At 37.2% G+C, this 17401-nt stretch overlaps 1 protein-coding gene across 11 annotated transcripts in view; it reads right to left on the reverse strand.

The window, feature by feature from the left end:
• Window positions 1-17401, reverse strand: part of LOC121734854 (spectrin beta chain) — a 78185-nt gene that overhangs the window by 38310 nt on the left and 22474 nt on the right. Inside the window, exon 1 of one of the 11 annotated variants that reach the window (XM_042125484.1) lies at window positions 12251-12275. The exons of the other annotated variants lie outside the window; for them this stretch is intronic. The gene's annotated coding sequence lies outside the window, so the exon portion shown is untranslated. Of the gene's footprint in view, window positions 1-12250; window positions 12276-17401 lie in introns of those variants that run through there. 11 annotated transcript variants of the gene reach the window in all.

Raw genomic sequence — 17401 nt, forward strand, 5'->3', positions numbered from 1 at the left:
GAACCAGTGAAACCTGCGACTTGGCTACGACCTAGGACAGTGATAGTGCTTAGTGATTGGACCTAGTGATTTGTGTTTGGACTTAGTGCTAAGTGTTGTGACTTAGTGTTTAGTGCAGTGTTAATAAAGTCTTCAAGAGAGTCACCAGGTCTTTATCTCCAAATCCTCGAACCCTAGCACGTAATAATAATATATTACTGTATACTACCGTAGAGTAATAAAATATATACTACTTACTTTTTACTGGGGGGACGCAGCCTTATCTGTGTCTAGTGGGTATCTTTTGATACCCCACACGAAATTGTCAGGAAAAATATTTTTTTTGTTCTTTACTTTCAGTCCCCTAGATGGTGCTACAGTCAATTTAACGTGATGTCATGTAGCCTATAACCAGCGGACATTCAAGAGGCTTCTAACGACACCTCATTTGTCCAAATGCGTTAAGTAGTTTTAAAGTTACGAGGGTACAGATGAACATCCATATCCACATACATACATACATACAGGCCAAAATCATAACCCTCCTTTTTGCTTCGCCGTAGTCGGGTAAAAATCAGGGAACAATTTACCCGACATATTAAAAACTCGTCATAACTCATATTATTGCCAAACGTGTCCTTCGATCAATACCTACCGGGCGTCGCTCCGTAAACACCTAACACTATTTAGGTCACAGCTAACTCAATCGATGGCACAAAACATATCATTGCTTCCGGGAGACGAACAAAAATCACCTTAATTCGCGACTAGACGGCGCTGCATCCATATCGATACTAATATAAAGTAAAGTCTGTCTGTTATTTCTTCACGCCCAAACCGCTGAACCGATTCTGCTGAAATTTGGTACAGAGATACTTAGTCCCGAGAAAGGACATTGGATAATTTTTATCCCGAAAGAATGTACGGTACCCGGGCGATAAACGAATTTTGAGAAATATAAGCGTGGTGACGTCACCAGTGATAAGATAAGATACAGTCGCACAGTCCAAGTACTATCACCGACCCTAATCGCCATGTTGTTAATTTTGTAAAAGATATTTCAACTGTGTGACAAAATTCGGATCTACCTGTGCGGATTTCAAAATACACGTATTCTGGAATGACGCATGCAGCATGCTTGTTCTATCCTTACTAATATTTCAAATGCGAAATTGTGTTTGTCTGTCTGTTTGTTGCCGCTTCACGCTTTAACGACTGAAGCGATTTAGATGAATTTGGTATGGAGATACACTGAGAGGGGGGGGGGGGGAAGACACAGCATAGTTTTTGTTGTGGAAAAATATACTAATCCAGAAAAAAATACTAATCCAGTATCTAGAAACTCTAACTCTAAAAACCTACTTCATATAAAAAGCAGGCGTTACTTAATTATCATAAAAACTATAACTCCACGAGTTCATTAGATTTAATTAGGACTAGCCGTCCTCAAATCCTACCCCACTCCAACTCCCTCGGCGTGTACGTGTAAAATATATTAATTAACATAATGAAAACGTTACATTCCGTCACTTGGTTCAGCATAAGGTAAAACACAGTCGTCATAATCGATTAATAATGGTATATTTGTATTAGTTGCCTAACTTACTTCCATACCTTTGTAATAAACATGAGTCACAATTTTTTTATTGTAAAATAATAAATAAAATATCTTTTTATTCAAAATGGATATCATGATACACTTTTTGAAAGTCGAACGAAGAAACTACGTTGCCTACCACCAGTTCGGGAACTTGTAAAATTGTTAGCTGATACTTTACTAGGTGGCTTAGCTATAAATAGGCACAAATGCAGCCTTTTGCGACATTTAAATGTCAAAATTCTACTGTGATTATTGCATGTGCTACGTATTATGATTTCCGACCCACTTAGAAAAGACATTTCCAACAAAAACGTATGACACACTTATTTTATTCCTCCATACGCTCTACATACGTTTCACCCAATTTTCGTGACATGAATTGTTACACATAACACAGCTAATGGACTCTACATTAATATCAAAATAAATCTAATAATCAAATACAAATATGTATAAAAAAAAGTCATAAAATATGTAGTAGGTAGATATGTTTGGTAGATGTTTCATCAGTTTAACAGACCACTAACCAAGCGTTCTTCACACATAGTAATCGCCACAATATTTTGTATCAATGCCAAAAAGGAAACCGAAACCGTGATTCAGTTTATTGTTTTCAGTAAACATCAGATCTTAGCGCATAACATTCTTGGCCTTCGACTCCAAGTTTTAGGCACACTACTCCCACTAAGAGTAACCTACGTCTAGGACGTTGCATCATATTATAATACTGATTCGCTATATTTTTTAAAGATGTTAGAATGATGTCACTTCGATGTTGGTGTAAAGTATAAAGTGAAGAACTTATGACAAAATAAGCAACAAAATAATAAACAAAAATTTTCAGTAGTTTTGAGTGATGTGACTCAAGAAACTGCATTGCTGCTACAAAACCAAGGTTTAAAAATATTTTGGCACCATTTCAACATGGAATCCCGACTTTAATGGGTTGTTCATTACAGATTCGTTTCATAATTGGTTTATTTTCTGTAATGACAGAGATAGAGACGTAGTAGAGACTTGAAACTTACAGGAAGATAAAAAATGTAAAGTAAGTATTTTTAGACAAAGTGCTTTCGTTTATTTTACTGTCGATTACCAAAATATATTCGACACAAGCCATTGCAATAGGCGGATCACTATAGCCCTTCAATGCCCTATGTCCAATTCCATAAGTACGTTGATTCCGAATTTCAACTGCGAAAATCTTGAAATCTCAAACATTTACAAGTCAAGCGTTTAATAGTAATACAAGGCCACATTGGCGTCACTCGAGAGTCGAGACAGACTATCGAGCTGTCGTGGTGAGGACGTTGACCGCGGAGTATCGACTACACCCCATAGACTCCATAGTGACATAGACAAGAGTAATTGGGTTCAAAGAAGAATCTAATTGGACGCCCCATAGAATGCCATTACATATACATACAGAGTAATGGAATTGGAGGTCTGTGACGTATTACTTAGTAGAAGACATTTATAAAGCAAATTCCTATTTGGATTTCAGTGGGCCACAAGATAAGCTTCCTTCTTTTCTTGTTTTTTTTTTTCAATTTGCTTATGCATTTGTGTTTGCGTATACGTTTACCACATTTAGACCCAAATATTCTGTTGAACCGAATTTATTTTACTCTTAAATTGGCACTTTGTAGTGTTATAAAACTTCTTTAGCCTAGTCCACGGCAGCGGCCAAGTTATATAATGCGGCCAAACTATCTTTTCCAGTATCAACGGTTTTTATAGTCCCAGATTTACGTTTGTCAAGTTTTTTACGCAATACGTGTCTTAAGTATCTTATTATGTTGAAGCCAAAAAATATATATTTCCCAAATACACTCGCGCCAATCTTTGTTTATCGCAAATTCTACTTCCAATTCCAGATTCCTATATCCCAAGAAACATACTTTGTTATTTAATTTTAAGTCACAGACTCTAGAGTTGAGAGTCGAGACCCTAATTATCGTAGTTAACCAAGACCATAACTATAACTATATTAACACAGGCATGAGACAAACTATTATATGACGGGGTCCTTTTGTTCCCATCGTGCATCACTAATATCGCGACGAATTTCAGGTCAAGGGTTAACATCGTCTCGCTTGTGTAATCAGACTAAATTGGTTCATAGAGACCCCTCTACTTCTAGTGTTAAGTACTTCATTATCATTGTATCTATGAAGTAGACAAAGAAATATGTAAGGATCAAAAAAATGTTTTTTTTAGATGTTTGTCTATTTGTACATCCTCTTACTTCATTAGGTACCATTGTAAAACTATTGAGTAATACCGATAGTGAGTAAAATCTCGAAAGCTTCAGGGTACAGTACCTACTTACATCATTTGTTGACAAGAATGTGAACTGTTTAGTACATAACCTTAAGAAAGCATATAAGCACCTTAGGATCACTGATTACTTAATAGTAAAATAAATTACTACATAAAATATGTATAAGATGTAGTTTTAGAGCAAAATTAGATTATGGGTTTCCGAGAATTTTGTCGTTGAAAATGTTAAACACGTACAACAATTTTCAATTTAATTTGTCTGGGAAAACCGTACATCCTCTTATTTTCCATTATATAATATCAACGTTGGGAAATTAATCACCTTGACAGTACGTTAACCCCAAGATTATAAAAATCTTACATTTATGTAATTGAAAAACTTGTAATTATATTTATTAACTAAATTATGTTATTAAAAACGGATTTTAAATGTATGACGAAGAGAGGAGCTCGGAATCGTAAACAAAGCGTGTAACTGCTATTAAATATTAACTGATATTATACTAAATAGTCATGTATAAATAAACTATAAAGTAAAACTTTATGCACCAAATAAAATACTCAATGATCCAACGCCAACACTAGCAGAGCTCCTAGAAAATATTGAGAGCGAACCAAACTATTTTTCCATAATCAGCAAGTTCACTTGATTTATGCAATGCATTAAACTATTAATAATACAGATACTTAAATTATGACAAATATATCATAAATAACAACAGTATACAAATAAGGCCACAACCACCTACAGTCATACAGTACCATAATCGTAATTGCATAGGGAGTGGGGGGCGAAGTCTCCCCATTCCTGCACCGTCATTATGGGGACGTCACGCTAGTCTGTCCCCTTCCGTTGAACGAGATATAAATTATTTCGCGGTACGCAACACGGTAACTAGACAGAATGCCCATGGATATACATTACTAGCTGACCCGGCAAACGTTCTTTTGCCATATAAATAATTTTTAATAATGAGAACAACCCTTTTTACTTAGGGGTATGAAAAATAGATGTTGGCCGATTCTCAGACCTACTCAAAATGCTCACAAAATTTCGTGAGAATCGGTCAAGCCGTTTCGGAGGAGTACGGGAACGAACATTGTGACACGAGAATTTTATATATAAGATACAGTTCGACAAGGCTCTATATATGAACGTGGCGAGAAAAGGAACTAAACTAAAAAAAAAGGCCTCTATCATACAAAAACGTCATTTTGACATGTGTTTGACAGTTCTCATTTACCAGCAGTGCCCATTGACATCATTGACACATTCATTATAAAGCCTTGTCGAACTGTAGAGAACTAGATGACGCCCGCAACTCCGATGCGCCAAAAATCGTCTATCGCGCGCGAACCGTACATTTTTTAGGGATAAAAAATATGTCCTTTTCCGGGAAGTATCACCGTACCAAACAGCAAAATCGGTTAAACGGTTTGGGCGTGAAGAGGTAAACGACAGACAAACAGACACACTTTCGCATTTATAATATTAAAAGTATGGATATTAGTACTTGGAAGAATGGATGGATTGAGCAGTATGTAAGCACTGCTCAATCCATCCATAACTATTTTTGACTTGAAGCATAGTTTTGTGGATATAATGCAGCGTCCCAGTAATCGAACTTCAGACAGATAGCAGTCCTGTTAGGATAAAACTGTTACGACTGCCAAAATGTCAACTAAGGCGTTATAACGCCACAATAACACAAAATGTCACTAAAGAGACAGCTGTTTACATCCACGTCCAACGTATCACCGATGCGCCAAAACATCGTAGATAGACTATAGCAAAAAGTCGACATGAAGATTGGTAAACCGCTTTTTTCTGACGTCTCTACCGGCGTTGACTTCCTGCCCTTAACCGATTTCCCGTCAAAAGGAAATTGTTACCGCGGATTCGAGTGACAAGTCCCTATTTAGTATATTTTACTGTTTACTGCAACTCTGTAAACCGCGATAAACAGCACTAAGCAGCTATTTTTCCTTTTTTTATAAGTAAATAATTATAAATATTCTTTGCTCGATCCAATTCCCAATGTCAAAACAACATTAACCTCTCGAATACCGGGATGTTCAAATTCTATTGAGCCTCAAATACCGCGTTCTATGGCGCCATTCATTTTTTTCGATTTTTTTTTCAAGTTTTACAAAATTTGCGCCAATCAGGAACTAATTTAGTGCATTCTTTTTGTAGCCAACTTCATACTCTTAAAAATAATGTATAGAACAAACGAAATTAAATCTTAAACACACTAAAATAAGTTACAAAACAGTGTGAGGTCGAGTGCATCAGGTGGCGCATTAACGAGCCGGTGGTACACAGAGGTATTTTTACGGGTGGCACGTTAAGGTGTCGCGGTCGGTGGGGTTCAAGAGGTTAATAAAGTCTGCTCGATGTATTTTCAAAAACTATTTTGCTATATGATTGGCCCAAGAGCCAGCGACAGCTGGGCTTTCGTTTTTTTTTAAATCAAAGTTTTACGGAATTTCGGTCGCGGTTGAAAAAAAATTACATAAAAGTTGCATAGAATATTAAATTTATAACAGTTTAAAGGCTCTTGATTAGTAGATTTCAAAACCAATTATGAAATATCTAAAGCATTAGCCTCTTAAGAGATAAATTATTTGATACAAACAATCGACAACGTTGTATGATTAAATCTAATTTGAACAGCCGTTTTATATTTCGAAATCGTCAGTTCTGTAACTGGCTTGTTCACGGTTGTGAAAGAAAAAATACAGTTATTGATTGGGCAAGTAATATGTACAGTACTCCCAAATTAATAATGGCATGGAAATCTTCGCTAATGGGCATTGTCCAAAAAATCACATGTACTTTTTATATTTTTTTACGTTAAAATAGGGTATTTTAAGAATATAAATTAAATAATTTTGAAATTCATTGGCTAGTTTTTTCTCAATAAATTTTTAAAGTTTCGCTCTGACATCATCGGCGGTCAATTGACCTCTGCAGTATTAAATTTCCTTTCAATCTTATTTATAATGGCTGGTTCGTCAAATGCAAGTTCATGTTGGTCGAATTTATTGCTAATTTAACGCCATTGAAGGTCAAACAAAGGTTAAACATATTTCTTCAAAAATATAAGTAACTAATGGGTATTTTTTTCGTTTATACAAAAAAACGATCACTGACCTTATTCCTCGAAATGTTTTTGTAATGAGCAAAATTAAAAAAATGGACAATCCCCATTGTCGTAATCACGAAAACACCCGAATCTATGAAACTTGCATTTTGCACCTTGTTCAAAAGAAATAGAAGTAAATATCATATTATAGCCGGTGGCCGTCTGCTGTCGTTAACTCACCGGGAAGCCATCGCGGCATGACCATGATAACGTCCAAGCAGCGTCACTCTACTCTCTACGTCGCTGCAATGCGCTGTAAGTTAAGTTTTAAAACAGCGCTTGCAGCAACGTCTTCCGACACTCGGGAAATACGATCGTTGCCGAAAAGTTACGAAAATTTCTATGCGCATTATCACTTTGGGAGCACCGAGCACTGTATTTTATTTTATGAAACCCTTCCAATGTCGGAAATGGTAAGAGGCTAAGTATATTTGTTTGACTGTCTGTATGGTTACCTGCTAACGCCCAAACTGTTGGACCGATTTTTCTAAAATTTGGTATGGAGAATCTTTAGAATCCCGGGATGGGACATCGGATACTTTTTTAGTTTTTATCAATAAGAATGTACAGTTTTCGCGCGATAAACGAATTTTGGCGTCATCTGGTTTGTTATAGTACAATCTATGTCCACACCACTCCACACTGTGCACTTCCATCTTCAATTTTCGTCATCAACTTTCATATTGGTGCATTCAATAATTGGATGCGTCAAAATAACGCAACGCCAATATTGTCATTTTTGAAGTTTTGGATACGGTCAGAGGGCATGCGTCGCGGGCATGCCTCACGTTCGCTGTTGACTGCGCTATAATGCATGCCCTAGACGAACAGAAAAAGGCACAGTGTGGACAAAGCTATTGATTGATGATGGAACACCTACTAACTTCCAACTTCCAGTAATGAATGCAAGTAATGTTTTACGCCACACTCGGTAGTCAGCGCGAAAGCACCGTATCTATAAATACCATCAACACCTACTACGAAAACAAACAATAGACAAGCGAGAGCTGTTGACTGACGAGTTAAGGTTCAATTAAACTTATACGATGTTCAGGAAGTTAGTTATGTTTGTGATTGGCGAGGTAAGTGGTGAAAGAATATGGAACTGAAGTTAGACCACGGAGCTCATATAAAGAGGAGCTGGCCTAAGCAACTGTGCACTGTGATTTTCAACTAGGTCCTGACGTTATCATTGTGGGCGGGGCTTAAGTCAGTACACTTTGAGCGTTTGTCAGGTGCACACGTAACGAGACTCCCAATAAATTGGTGTTTTCTGCGTATTTAACAAGGAAAGGATGAAGTATTGTGTTTTACAATGTCGAAAACACTCATACAGACATTCTGATAATATAAATACCATCACATTTCATTTGCAAATAATTTTAAATGTAATTTAAATATAAAAGTTCTAGAACATTTCAGCTTTCAGCGTTAATTATACTACTTGACACTAGGTGGCCAAACCTTTGAAAGATAATACAGACGTAAATGCGTATAATTTTGTATAAGTTTATTACAATAATCATACTTGAATACTGAAAACCGTTATACACTTAGTCTTAAACACATTTAATAGCTAAAACCGTGATTATATAGCTTTTATTATGATATTACTTATAAACCGCCAGCTGTCGTCACCTATGATAACTATTTGAAACGTAAATAATATCCAGGGCCGTAGTACGTCCCATAATATTCAAGACAAAATGACATCTAGTGTAAGATAGTTGAACTACGTAGTAAGATCAACATCGACCTAAGCTAGTAGTTTGGCTTTTAGCCGATAGATGAAATATTGAGAATTGGGCGGAGCTTGACACCCCCTCACCCCGCAAATTGTCACGCGTCGTTTCATAAGGAAACTTGATTACAACACCTCCTCTTAGTATTAGCTCCGTGAGTTAGACACATTTTGTAGCAGTGAAAAATGTAGAGCACACACAAAATACCATTTTCTCCTGGGCAATTAAAGTCGCTGGCAACTTACAGTGGAAATAGACAACAGATGTATTTCATTTAGAGGATTCAGCACTTACACAAATATACACAGATGAAAAATATTATTATTACTACTCATGTTGCTACTTGTTGCCTAATAAAACTAGACGGAAGATACAATTCGAAACATTCAAATTTGGGTAAGCCACGAGCCATTTATTTTCTAGATCGCATGAGTATAACTGACCCTGGCTCGTTCAAATTACAGACTGACTACCGTACTGTGACGAATAGTGAGCACCGACCACCGTATCCTCTGCATTCACGAGACCGGTTAAAATGTACCCTATTTCCCGGTAACAGGGCTTACCCCAAAACTACCACAGATTAAAATCACGCTTCCTGCTCTTTTCAACACACAAAACGCACTGATGGCTGCTTATTGTTTTTTTTTAATTACTGGCTGGCTAGAACTCATTGTCATACAAAAGGTACCTAGTTAGAGTTTGCAAAATGCTGCATCATTTTCAAGGCTCTACCAAAGCTCTTTTTTTATAGTTACGCCTCCATGGTCCAATGGTTAGAGCGTGGCTCTTGACTCGGAGGACGTGGGTTCGATTCCCGCGTTGGAAACATGTTATTTCTAAGTTTGGCCTGGACAATGCAGGCTGATCACCTGCTTGTCTGACAAGAGTGACAAGTAAGATGATCCATGCGTCGGATGGGCATGTTAAAAGTCGGTCCTGCGCCTGATCTCTCGCCAGTCGTGTCGGTCGTACCGCGTACGTCCCACTGGGTTATGAGTAAAAGAAATAGAGAGTGCTCTTGTGTACTGCACACACATTTGGGCACTATAAAATTACTCCTGCGTACCTGGCCTGGTTTCAATGAAACTGGCCACCGTCACCGAAACCGGCGTGGGGGGTAATTACAGTTGTCAGCTGTTATCCATAATAGGCAATAGCTGAAAGTATTTACTATTAGGGACTATCTATAGTGTTACAAAAAATTTATGAGGTATAAATATACTTTAAACACCTTCAAGTTTTAACCAACCACATTTCGGATTGTAGTGTAGGTTTTTTGCTGCTAACTCTTTGTACCCCTTCTTACTAGAGACCGGAAATGATTTACAGTTATTCCATATATGAAATTGTAACGTTGCATCGAAATATAGAGGAAATGACGTATGACATTACGTAAGCTACGAACTTCCGCAATTTAACATAAGTCATAACTCATAACCTTAATGACTTATTTCGCACGCACAGTGTTCTAACTTGTAACGTGACAGAGTAGAGCAATACAATTTATATGGACATATTTTACTGTCATAAAATGCTTTTCCCTTGAGGATTCTTTATGGCATCACGCCAACTAAACTAGGGGAAAGCATACATTCTGAGCTTGGATTTTAAAAATTCCATACTGGACGTCACACCTCTATCGGTCCATGGACTTTTAACGCTGATGCTCTGGTTTAGTTCAGTTAAAAAAAAAAAACATTAAAATTACATTTTCCCGCAATATAATCCTACGCCCTTCCATACTTGCATGTCTAATTGTCTATGCCTTTCTTCAAAAGCGGCCCAGTAGTTTCAGAGCCTATTTCATGCAATCAAACAAGTTTTCTTTAGCTCTCTTTATAATCAGAAGTATAGAAGCCAAAGTACCTGACGGATTTAGTGAGAAACCTAATTCTAGACAAATCTAGATTGTAGACCTAAATACAGAGGTTGAGGTGAATTAGCGGACGAGCAGGTACTTCCTATGCCAGCGCTCTGCGGATGTATCCATTAACCCAAATATAGACCGCGCCCGAAGCCTTGTGGTTCGTGAACCACTCCGTCCTTTTCACATATCATGAACCAAAGTAGGCTAGAAAGAGACAACCATTCTATGACATTGACCTCCGCACGCCAATAGACAGCCTTGGTTAAAAGAAAGCCGTTTATTTCAGACTAGATAGTAGTAATGGCACAATAATATAGTCGTCAGACGGCAAAATGCCTGAATAAGCAGTTATAGGGGCGAGCTTAGATGACCTTCACTGAAATATTTATACGCTAACCCCTAGACGACTTTTATATGGAAAGGCCCTTGAAAGGGTGAACAATATGCTTCGGTAAAGGCATTTTGAGCTTTGCTTTAAAAGCAAAAGATATTTTTTCACTGCTACAAAAGATAATAACTTTGCAGAAAAATTATTTTTGAAAATATGTTTCAAATCGAAGGTATTGTGAATGCAACTTAAAAATGCCATTTCGGTTGGAATGAACCCTCATCCTTTCACAAAATTATGGAGTGCACCTGGTCTAATACACAGACACTGGCTTGAAATTTGATGCTAACCAGAAACACGGATTTCCGGCTAATGCACAACCGCCTTACCTCGAAAATGTTTGTACTAAACGGATTCCTTTCCAACCGAATATTTAAAACAAAGAATTCCATCATCAGCACGATCTGTAAGCTATAGACAAATTAATAATTCTAAATGCCACGTCAATTTTAAGTCGCCTTTTTCATATAAGTTATAGAGACTAATTATTATAGACCAAGTCTTAAAAGCCGCTTAGATAAGTCTTAAGCGAGCGTCCCCAATTCAAGAACTAGCAGCATGGTGGACCAGTATGGCCAAAGCACTAGCTATAAATAAATAGTCTAAATCTACAACCCAAGATAGAATTTCTTGGCGCAAATGTATCAGGAGATCCGACTGTACGTAAATTAGGAAACGGCTAAGAAGAGTGTCCAGCTGCTAGATTTTCTTGAACGCTGCATGTAAGTTTTAGCACACAGGAGAAAAACGTAATGCATCATCCCCGTTCTTGTAAACCCATGAGTCAAGTTCCGCACAATTTCATGACTGGTGTTCATTAACTCTACATCTTGGCAGTTGGCACGCTTGGCAAATTGTTGGAAAGCATTAAAAATGTATTAAATGCGTGTTGGATTTTTTAATGTGCTTTTGACTTTAAATGCTCCAAGCAGCACACATTGTACAATGCGACAAGCGTTGAAAGAAGATTAATTTTCCTTTTAAACCCGCATAGAAAAAAGTAATTAAGACTACTTAGTTAAATATGAGTATTAAGTGCTTAATATTATTATTTCATTTAGCTAAGCACAAACATAATAATTATATCATCATTACTATTACAATCGCTTAGTCATCATTGGCCTTCATGAATGGGTCTTACAAGTGGAAGCTACATAGTACACGTGCTGGTAATTGTTATGCTGGTTGCTCACTCTTGCATGCATGTATTAGCATGATGAACTACACTGTTATACACACCTGTGTCCTACTCCATAAAGGCAAAGTCTAGAAGCTTTAAGACATAATAAGAGATTAATACACCAAAACCAATTAAGACACTCTAGAAGTGCCAGTTACGACAGATTGGTCTGCCAAAACCGCCACAGATTCTTTTAAAAACTATATTGACGCCAAACGTAGGCGAGATAAGTTTTTGTAGTGTCCTGTGCCGCGTCTTCATGTAGGCTAGACTCGACTACTGACTAGAACTAGCTAGCACACAATAGAAATGAAAACAATGGCGCTATGTTATCGAATCATCGAACTCTTGATTCATGAACCGTATTTCGGTTGATGATTTTCGCGATATCATACGTAGTTATTTTTAAATTCGCGTAGGTACGTTCTCGGTACTAAACGCTGAAACGAGGCCACCAATTCTCACGGTTCGTACGTAGCGATTGTTCGACTTGGAATTATACGAAATTGTTTTGGTTTTGAGCAACAAAGCAACAATTTTGTTATTTTCGATTGCTTGTGAGCGTTTGGTACTTGCTACTCAATTCGTCCTTGCTAACAACTCTGGAGAGTAAGCGAAAATATCTATAAAAATAACGACTGGCATGCGTCAGCAATGCAAGGCACGAAGTGAAGACGTCTACAGATATTTGACGGGGCTCTTTATAATTGAATACACACGTAGTTCAAAACCTATTGGACTATCGTAAGATTCGGTCTCTCCTTGGATATACCCCACAATCAGGGGCCGTACCACGAAATTATTTTGAGACTCAAATAATCGTACGAGAATGCCGCCTCCTACTCTAACAAACGTGTAATGTCGTTGTTAGAGCAGGACGCTGCATTCTCGTTCGATTGTTTGAGTCTCAAAACGGTTTCATAGTAGGCCTACTGGTTCTGATACCAAGTCGCAAATCCTTGACACCATAGAGCCTAGAGTCTAGAGTCTCTACATAGATGTAGCAACTAGCACTATAGTCTATAGAGTAAATGTATTTTTATAGAAGTAGAGGCGAATTATAAAATCAACATTAACGAGATATTTCGGCGCCATCTGTTTTAAGTTCGCAAGCGCGATACCATTGACCTTACTTCAGCCTTCACCCGGTAAACGATGTGTTGTAACACTGGTGCCACTCCACAGACGATAAATACTGGCCCAGATTCACTAAAAATGCTTTAAAAAGAGTGATAAATATTCGATATTTTGGCGAGTTTTATACAATTTTATTTACATTCGATCTGGGAATCGATTCTCTTGGTTGACGAAAGCCATTTCGATCTTATTCCTCGTCTTTGGGCTCGAATAACAAAGCCTGCGATCGACATTCGAGGTACCTATAAGAATCCGAACTTAAAGCGGTAATGGTTAATAAAATAAAACTTTATCAAATTTACCCTTTTTAGTTTGGTTAAAACAAGAACCAGTTACACTTTATCAGTACTTATTTTAATAAGAAGGTATAGCTATTAGCTGGTGGTATATCAGCCTCTTAAATATTTATGGTATAAGACGGATAAATACGAGTTCAACAAAATATGATGACTAAACATCCTACTATGATATTAAATGTTAACATAATATACACATTATATATCTTTTAGGAAGAGATAATGTCACTTGTTTAGGAGCAAGTTATTTTGTTTTAGAATGGAAAATTCGATATCCTCCCTACATTTTTAACATTTTTATTTTAGTAGTAGTTAATTAAGGTAGTATAAATTGTCGTTCTATCCAAAAAAGAAACTATAAAACTTCAGGTTCCAAAGTAAGTTTACAAAGTTTCATGCAAATGACATTAAATATGAGATTGTTTGATTCGTCTCGTGGCTTGGACGATTAATCCTTCGATCGTGAAAAAACCATACAATAGCTTATCTATTGTTATCGCGGCCGCATGTGGCCGCTTGGGAGTTGAAGCAGATTCGCGCATATTCGCGCAGTGGGGCGGGCCGCATTTTCATATAAATTTTATGACCCATCACCCACACGGTATTAAAACTTGTGTGCAAAGCTTAACAGAACATAAGGTACAAACGGGCGTTACTCATGGCCAAATTTTATTTCACCACTTTGAGCAATCAAGAGCAATAAGAGCTCATCACGGTACTCATATTTACTATGATCTCACACGGCAACTACATGTAGTTGTATGAACGTAGGCGGGCAGGATGGCTCCCATTAGTTGCCAAGCACGAGAGCTATGTAGAGCGCCGGAGTTAAAATGTAGATCGATTACAAAACACATAAACAATTGAAAGGTTAAAAATAAATGCGCCAGCGCCAGTGTAGGGTAAAAGTTTTTGATATCACTTCTCTTATATAAAAATAAGAAAAAGGAAGGAGATACACCTGTCACAACAGGAGTTTTCCAAAACAAGTTGAACGACTAGCTGAATATACAACTCAAATAGTGCAAATTGCAATAGGGCTAAGCGTAGGCCCCGCCTTATTGAAGATTGTATTAATAACAATCCAGGTAGTCATTAAACTGCTGTATTTTGAAACGGCTAGCCATAAAGTAATATAGCGGATTATAAAATCCGGCTGATTCACTTTAAACCAGTTAGGCGCAAGTAGGCTTTAAAGATCGTATCGTCTGATCCATCAGATAACTAAGTTCACAAGACGTATTCTCTCTGTCCCTTGAGATATAAGAAGCTAGTTTTATCTTCAGAACGAAGTAGAGTCTAAAAAATGTTGCTTTTTCTGTCCCTTGGGATATGAAAATAAGAAAGTAATCTTTGTTTAAAGATCTCAAAACAGACCCTCAAATGAAGAAAAACTTAATGTCGCCTTAATGATTTGCTCTCTACTGAACTAACAGAAACGCTTTGTTTCGAATACAAAAGATGGGAAAGAATTTGCCAAGTAGTCCAAAAGTTCATTATCACCGGATTAAAGGTCTTTTGAAATAGAAATTACGGGCTATTTTCATCTGGCAATGGTCCCAGATTCTCGCGTAGCCTCTCATTGATTCGCGAAAACATCCAACGTCAACAACAGTATACTTTCTTACAATATAATCAATTCAACTAGCTGTTCGTGCAGAACGAATCGCCATTTCCATTTACAGAATATTACCTAGCGACGCGTTACAGAGATACTGTGGAGAGTTGAAGAGTGATAACTCTACCACAGAACTCTACCAGCCACCTATTATAATTTATTATGAAAACGATGATTTTCTCATTGTTAACAAGTTATTATATTACGAAAGAATAGTTCTAGCCAGTTGAAATTGAAAAAACTGAATGAAGAAACAAAACAAATGAAACGTTACAACAGAAGTATTGCCACTTAAGACAACAAATTTAATTGAAGTATACTGTATGAATCGAAAGTGTTTATTATGCTAAGTACTCACATACGGTTTTGCTCGATGGTTTTACTCCAAATCGAGTAATAATTACTGTGTGGACTGCAAAACTCACAGCTCGAAGGCACGCATCGAGCCGGCTCGATAGAATTAAATATATCGATAAAACTATCGAGCAATGCTGAATGTGTGGACGAAAGCCCGAGCCGCGGGCTTTGCTCGACATTATTGCTTGAAGGAGCAAAACCGTATGTGAGTACTTAGCATTATTATAGGCAGCGCTACAAACAAACATTCGCTTTGTGAAAAACAACCAAAGATTAATTATGTACTCTCTACCCAATTTCATCCCCAGTTATATAACTCATCTGTAACAGCACTATATTCTACATGTAATTGACTACTAGTATCATCTGTAGTTGTATTATGATGATGCGATGACATAAGCGCTTACGTCAGCGGGCGTCGTCTGCCGGCAAGTGGCGAAGGCCGACTGACCGGTTGCTGCAGCTAATACTTTTAATGCTTTATTGTCCGACACATTCAAATATAGAAGGTATTTTTTTATATTTGATCAGATGAATCAGCACTAACCTTCATAATTGGCTGTGTGTTGGCTGTTTGATGATCTTACATTGACGTTTATACTCGATTTACTAATAGGTACTCATTCGAGGTCATATTATCAGTCGTTAAAGGTGCTCAGGTGATAAACCTACTTGTCTCTATCATCTCTTGTCTCTATAACTTTATCAATTCTTCGAATACTTAATATTGCACTTGGGGAAACGCCCATATTTCAATCCGAAAACTTACAATTCAAATACAAACGAGCAACCTATTATTTTGGTAGATTCGGCCGTTTCGGCAAATGTACAATCTTATTCTCTTATCTCTGAAGTCCGATTGCACACTTATATGCATAATATCGTGCGTTTGAGAACCTGAGTATCCCAAGGGAGATTCATAACTTCATACTAGCACTATACGAAAATTTTCCTCTGCACTTTGCTCACGTCCTTGGACGGTAAGTAATAAAGTCTTATTCCACAAAAAACAACCAAGCAAAAACCAATTATTCTCAACTTGCCTTACATAGTGTACTCGTGCAAGAACAACTCTACTGTATAATTGAAATCAATACGCCGAAAAAACACGAACCAGTTTAATGGAATGCTAATTTCTAACGATCATCAGTTTCTTATTGGTGGGATAGACTATGAACGCCTTTAAGTAATTTTAAATTTTTGAAGTGGTCTTCTACCTTATTCTTTAAACTACGGGGAGTGAATTTAACTCTACAACGCCAACGGAACAAACAAAACAAATTCATAGACTGACAAAATATTACCTTGACCTACCTTTAACGTCGTCGAAAAAAAAATTAAAATACGAAAACATTACAACTTAACTTAATTAATAACATGTTTAACATAGGCTCTACATATGCATACACCTTTCACAATTAAAGAGATTTACCAAAAGCGGAGACAAATTTTTTTATACTGTTTGCAGAATGACATAGGGCCTATGTCATTCGTGTATTTTGTATTGCCTATGTCATAGGACATAGGCAATACAAAATACAAATGAACATCTTTCACATTCCTAACGTTAACATAATGTAGAGTCACCATGAAATTTACGATTTCGGATCGCATTTAAATGAGCACAGACTATCGACCCTCAAACTTTAATAAGGCCCTAAATTTCTTAATCCCAGAGCCCTCCTCCTCATTATGAAAATATTCTTATAAGTTTTATAGCAATCCCGTTAGGTGTGGAGAAACAATGATGGCGGTGCACCGACCACGCCCAGTGCAAGTGTTACTCAAACAGATGACGCTAT

Source organism: Aricia agestis, chromosome 16 (assembly GCF_905147365.1).
Source record: "Aricia agestis chromosome 16, ilAriAges1.1, whole genome shotgun sequence".
NCBI lineage: Eukaryota > Metazoa > Arthropoda > Insecta > Lepidoptera > Lycaenidae > Aricia > Aricia agestis.